The sequence below is a fragment of the Chiloscyllium punctatum genome, unplaced genomic scaffold (assembly GCF_047496795.1).
Source record: "Chiloscyllium punctatum isolate Juve2018m unplaced genomic scaffold, sChiPun1.3 scaffold_1086, whole genome shotgun sequence".
NCBI lineage: Eukaryota > Metazoa > Chordata > Chondrichthyes > Orectolobiformes > Hemiscylliidae > Chiloscyllium > Chiloscyllium punctatum.
Window position 1 is genome coordinate 30,001 of NW_027310820.1, and position 6,656 is coordinate 36,656.

Consider the following 6,656-nt stretch of genomic DNA (forward strand, 5'->3'; position numbering starts at 1 on the left):
TTACGAGCATCGTGTGCCCCATACCTGCGTGACGAGCACCGCAGGGCGGCAGAGCCATCGCACTTGGCCGGGTGGCAGAGGAGGACCAGACTATTCACAGATAGCGGCCCAACGACTCCCAGAGCCGGTCGTGCGGCGCGCGAGGTCTGCTCTCATCACAAGAGGCTTTAGGGAGTGCTCAGGCAAGGGTCAGCCCGCAGCCTTCCTGGCAACACCCAGGGGAACCAGGCCACTCGCGTCTCTCGCCTTCATTTTCGACACGAGCGCCTGCGGAGGGCCACCACCCCCTCCGATTGTCAAGAGACCTCCGCACCGGCCTCTGACTTACTCTCAGAATGGACGGAAAGAGCCGGGTAAGCCTTTGAAAAGATTCGACCACGTGCCGAAAACTTTAGACTTCCGTGAGCTCTCCGGCTTGCACCGAGACCCGAAGTCGACGTGCTTAGCACCACGGGACCCCTTTCGCCTGCAGGTCCCGAGCCGCCTTTTATTTTTGTTACGAGTATCGTGTTCCCCAAACCTGGGTGACGAGCACCGCAGGGCGGCAGAGCCATCGCGCTTGTCCGGGTGGCAGAGGAGGACCAGACTATTCACAAATAGCGGCCCAACGACTCCCAGAGCCGGTCGTGCGGCAGGCGAGGTCTGCTCTCATCACAAGAGGCTTTAGGGAGTGCTCAGGCAACGGTCAGCCCGCAGCCTTCTTGGCAACACCCAAGGGAACCAGGCCACTCGCGTCTCTCGCCTTCATTTTGGACACGAGCGCCTGTGGAGGGACGGCCGGAGTCAACGTGGGGTTTGCCCGCCCTCCAATAGTGTCAAAAGACCGCCGCACAAGTCTCTGACTGACTCTTAGAACAGACAGAAAGAGTTTGTCAAATCTGTCAAAAAATTGACAAAGTGTCAAAAATTCGACTTCCAAGAGCTCTCCGGCATGCACTCATACCTGTCATTAAAGTGCTATGCCCGTGGAACCGTTTTTCGGATGCCTTTCAGAACGGTCCCGCGCCGCCATTTTGTTCTAAAAATCGTGTTCCCATATATCTCCGGGTACCCCGCCAACCTCACTGCGGAAAAACTACAAGTGGCACTGAATGGGTCTGAATTCCAAATTTGACTGCATCGGTCTGGAACTCGGTCCGGTCAAAACCGTTTGGATTTTTCTCGGTCCGGACTTCCGCGACAGACAAAGTTAAAGTTTTCGGGCTGCAGGCACAAAACGACAGCTGGCCATTTGCCGGGCTCAATTCACCCAATTCCTCCGGCACTTCGGAGCACATGTTCGGTGTAAGTTTGCGAATCTTTCCCGATGCTGCAGCATTTTCCTCCGCTGACACTTAGAATATTTTTCACACTTTGCTGAAAATTTTTCTAAGTGTTTTTTTCCAAGTTTTCCTGGTTACTGATTTCTTCTTTTTAAACATTTTTCTAAGTTTTTCTGGTTACTGATTTCTTCTTTTTAAACATTTTTCTAAGTTTTTCTGGTTACTCATTTCTTCTTTTTAAACATTTTTCTAAGTTTTTCTGGTTACTCACTTCTTCTTTTTAAACATTTTTCTAAGTTTTTCTGGTTACTGATTTCTTCTTTTTAAACATTTTTCGCCGTTTTTCTGGTTACTGATTTCTTCTTTTTAAACATTTTTCTAAGTTTTTCTGGTTACTGATTTCTTCTTTTTAAACGTTTTTCTGGTTACTCATTTCTTCTTTTTAAACATTTTTCTAAGTTTTTCTGGTTACTCACTTCTTCTTTTTAAACATTTTTCGCCGTTTTTCTGGTTACTGATTTCTTCTTTTTAAACATTTTTCTAAGTTTTTCTGGTTACTCATTTCTTCTTTTTAAACATTTTTCTAAGTTTTTCTGGTTACTCATTTCTTCTTTTTAAACATTTTTCTAAGTTTTTCTGGTTACTGATTTCTTCTTTTTAAACATTTTTCTAAGTTTTTCTGGTTACTGATTTCTTCTTTTTAAACATTTTTCTAAGTTTTCCTGGTTACTCATTTCTTCTTTTTAAACATTTTTCTAAGTTTTCCTGGTTACTCATTTCTTCTTTTTAAACATTTTTCTAAGTTTTCCTGGTTACTGATTTCTTCTTTTTAAACATTTTTCGCAGTTTTTCTGGTTACTGATTTCTTCTTTTTAAACATTTTTTCGCAGTTTGTCTGGTTACTGATTTCTTCTTTTTAAACATTTTTCGCCGTTTTTCTGGTTACTGATTTCTTCTTTTTAAACATTTTTCGCCGTTTTTCTGGTTACTGATTTCTTCTTTTTAAGCATTTTTCTAAGTTTTTCTGGTTACTCATTTCTTCTTTTTAAACATTTTTCTAAGTTTTTCTGGTTACTGATTTCTTCTTTTTAAACATTTTTCTAAGTTTTTCTGGTTACTCATTTCTTCTTTTTAAACATTTTTCTAAGTTTTTCTGGTTACTCACTTCTTCTTTTTAAACATTTTTCTAAGTTTTTCTGGTTACTGATTTCTTCTTTTTAAACATTTTTCGCCGTTTTTCTGGTTACTGATTTCTTCTTTTTAAACATTTTTCTAAGTTTTTCTGGTTACTCATTTCTTCTTTTTAAACATTTTTCTAAGTTTTTCTGGTTACTGATTTCTTCTTTTTAAACATTTTTCTAAGTTTTCCTGGTTACTGATTTCTTCTTTTTAAACATTTTTCGCAGTTTTTCTGGTTACTGATTTCTTCTTTTTAAACATTTTTCTAAGTTTTCCTGGTTACTGATTTCTTCTTTTTAAACATTTTTCGCAGTTTTTCTGGTTACTGATTTCTTCTTTTTAAACATTTTTCTAAGTTTTTCTGGTTACTGATTTCTTCTTTTTAAACATTTTTCTAAGTTTTTCTGGTTACTCACTTCTTCTTTTTAAACATTTTTCTAAGTTTTCCTGGTTACTGATTTCTTCTTTTTAAACATTTTTCGCAGTTTGTCTGGTTACTGATTTCTTCTTTTTAAACATTTTTCGCAGTTTTTCTGGTTACTGATTTCTTCTTTTTAAACATTTTTCTAAGTTTTTCTGGTTACTCACTTCTTCTTTTATAACATTTTTCTAAGTTTTCCTGGTTACTGATTTCTTCTTTTTAAACATTTTTCTAAGTTTTCCTGGTTACTGATTTCTTCTTTTTAAACATTTTTCTAAGTTTTCCTGGTTACTGATTTCTTCTTTTTAAACATTTTTCTAAGTTTTTCTGGTTACTCATTTCTTCTTTTTAAACATTTTTCGCAGTTTTTCTGGTTACTGATTTCTTCTTTTTAAACATTTTCCTAAGTTTTCCTGGTTACTGATTTCTTCTTTTTAAACATTTTTCTAAGTTTTCCTGGTTACTCATTTCTTCTTTTTGATCATTTTTCTAAGTTTTCCTGGTTACTGATTTCTTCGTTTTGAACATTTTTCTAAGTTTTCCTGGTTACTCACTTCTTCTTTTCAAACATTTTTCTTCGTTTTTCTGTTTACTCATTTAGCACTTTCAGGCACTTTCCCATCATTTCCTCGTTCCCGATTTCACCCTTTAAAACGCTTTCGGGCATTTCCCTAAGTTTTGCGGTTCACTCGTTTGGGACTCACTGACACCTTCTCTAGCTTCCCTGCTCACTTTTTTCGTACTGTTGAGAAAATTCGAACCCTTTCCTTAACTATGCCGGTTACTGACTTCACCGCTTCAGACCCTTGTCCCCGTAATGAAAGATACCATTTCCCACCGTGGGAAATGCACGAAAATCGGACTGAACACGGGGGAGGCTCCCCCCTCGAAGGCGAGACCGTCGGCAGAACCGCCGGGTCAAACCCGGCCGAGCTACCCGGCTTACAAGTCTCAAAGTCGGTATGAGCAGTCACGTCCACCCCCATTCCCTTTTGGACCACTTCCCACGGTTCCAAATGCATGAAAATCGGCCTGTACACGGGGGAGGCACCCGCCTCGAAGACGAGACCGTCGGCAGAACCGCCGGGTCAAACCCGGCTGAGCTACCCGGCTCGGAAGCGCCAAAGTCGGGTTGAGCAGTCACATTCACTCCCATCGACGTTTGGACCACTTCCCACGGTTCGAAATGCACGGAAATCGGCCTGTACACGGGGGAGGCACCCGCCTCGAAGAGGAGACTGTCGGCAGAACCGCCGGGTCAAACCCGGCTGTGCTAACCGGCTCGGAAGCGCCAAAGTCGGGTTGAGCAGTCACATTCACTCCCATCCCCTTTTGGGCAACTTCCCACGGTTGGAAATGCATGGAAATCGGACTGAACACGGGGGAGGCTCCCCCCTCGAAGGCGAGACCGTCGGCAGAACCGCAGGATCAAACCCGGCTGAGCTACCCGGCTTACAAGTCTCAAAGTCGGTATGAGCAGACACGTCCACCCCCATTCCCTTTTGGACCACTTCCCACGGTTCGAAATGCATGAAAATCGGCCTGTATACGGGGGAGGCACCCGCCTCGAAGACGAGACCGTCGGCAGACCCGCCGGGTCAAACCCGGCTGAGCTACCCGGCTCGGAAGCGCCAAAGTCGGGTTGAGCAGTCACATTCACTCCCATCCCCTTTTGGACCACTTCCCACGGTTCGAAATGCACGAAAATCGGCCTGTACACGGGGGAGGCACCCGCCTCGAAGACGAGACCGTCGGCAGAACCGCCGGAACAAACCCGGCTGAGCTACCCGGCTTACAAGTCTCAAAGTCGGTATGAGCAGACACGTCCACCCCCATTCCCTTTTGGACCACTTCCCACGGTTCGAAATGCATGAAAATCGGCCTGTATACGGGGGAGGCACCCGCCTCGAAGACGAGACCGTCGGCAGACCCGCCGGGTCAAACCCGGCTGAGCTACCCGGCTCGGAAGCGCCAAAGTCGGGTTGAGCAGTCACATTCACTCCCATCCCCTTTTGAACCTCTTCCCACCGTTGGAAATGCACGAAAATCGGCCTGTACACGGGGGAGGCTCCCCCCTCGAAGGCGAGACCGTCGGCAGAACCGCCGGGTCAAACCCGGCTGAGCTACCCGGCTTACAAGTCTCGAAGTCGGGTTGAGCAGTCACATTCACTCCCATCGACTTTTGGGCAACTTCCCACCGTTGCAAATGCATGAAAATCGGCCTGTACACGGGGGAGGCACCCGCCTCGAAGTCGAGACCGTCGGCAGAACCGCCGGGTCCAACCCGGCTGAGCTACCCGGCTTACAAGTCTCAAAGCCGGGTTGGGCAGTCACGTTCACCCCCATTCCCTTTTGGATCACTTCCCACGGTTCGAAATGCACGAAAACCGGCCTGTACACGGGGGAGGGTCCGCCCTCGAAGGCGAGACCGTCGGCAGAACCGCCGGGTCAAACCTGGCTGAGCTACCCGGCTTACAAGTCTCAAAGTCGGGTTGAGCAGTCACGTTCACTCCCATCGACTTTTAGACCACTTCCCACGGTTCGAAATGCACGAAAATCGGCCTGTACACGGGGGAGGCACCCGCCTCGAAGACGAGACCGTCGGCAGAACCGCCGGGTCAAACCCGGCCGAGCTACCCGGGTTAGAAGCCTCAGAGTCGGGTTGAGCAGTCACGTTCACTCCCATCGACTTTTAGACCACTTCCCACGGTTGGAAATGCACGAAAATCGGCCTGTACACGGGGGTGGCATCCGCCTCGAAGACGAGACCGTCGGCAGAACCGCCGGGTCAAACCCGGCTGAGCTACCCGGCTTACAAGTCTCAAAGTCGGGTTGAGCAGTCACATTCACTCCCATCGACTTTTGGGCAACTTCCCACGGTTCGAAATGCACAAGATTCGGCCTGAACACGGGGGACGCTCCCCCCTCGAAGGCGAGACCGTCGGCAGACCCGCCGGGTCAAACCCGGCTGAGCTACCCGGCTCGGAAGCGCCAAAGTCGGTATGAGCAGTCACGTTCACTCCCATCCCCTTTTGGACCGCTTCCCACGGTACGAAATGCATGAAAATCGGCCTGTACACGGGGGAGGCACCCGCCTCGAAGACGAGACCGTCGGCAGAACCGCCGGGTCAAACCCGGCTGAGCTACCCGGCTTACAAGTCTCAAAGTCGGGTTGAGCAGTCACATTCACTCCCATCGACTTTTGGGCAACTTCCCACGGTTCGAAATGCACAAAATTCGGCCTGAACACGGGGGACGCTCCCCCCTCGAAGGCGAGACCGTCGGCAGAACCGCCGGGTCAAACCCGGCTGAGCTACCCGGCTTAAAAGTCTCAAAGTCGGTATGAGCAGTCACATTCACCCCCATTCCCTTTTGGACCACTTCCCACGGTTGGAAATGCATGAAAATCGGCCTGGACACGGGGGAGGCTCCCCCCTCGATGACGAGACCGTCGGCAGAACCGCCGGAACAAACCCGGCTGAGCTACCCGGCTTACAAGTCTCAAAGTCGGTATGAGCAGACACGTCCACCCCCATTCCCTTTTGGACCACTTCCCACCGTTGGAAATGCACGAAAATCGGCCTGTACACGGGGGAGGCACCGGCCTCGAAGACGAGACCGTCGGCAGAACCGCCGGATCAAACCCGGCCGAGCTACCCGGGTTAGAAGCCTCAGAGTCGGGTTGAGCAGTCACATTCACTCCCATCCCCTTTTGAACCTCTTCCCACCGTTGGAAATGCACGAAAATCGGCCTGTACACGGGGGAGGCTCCCCCCTCGAAGGCGAGACCGTCG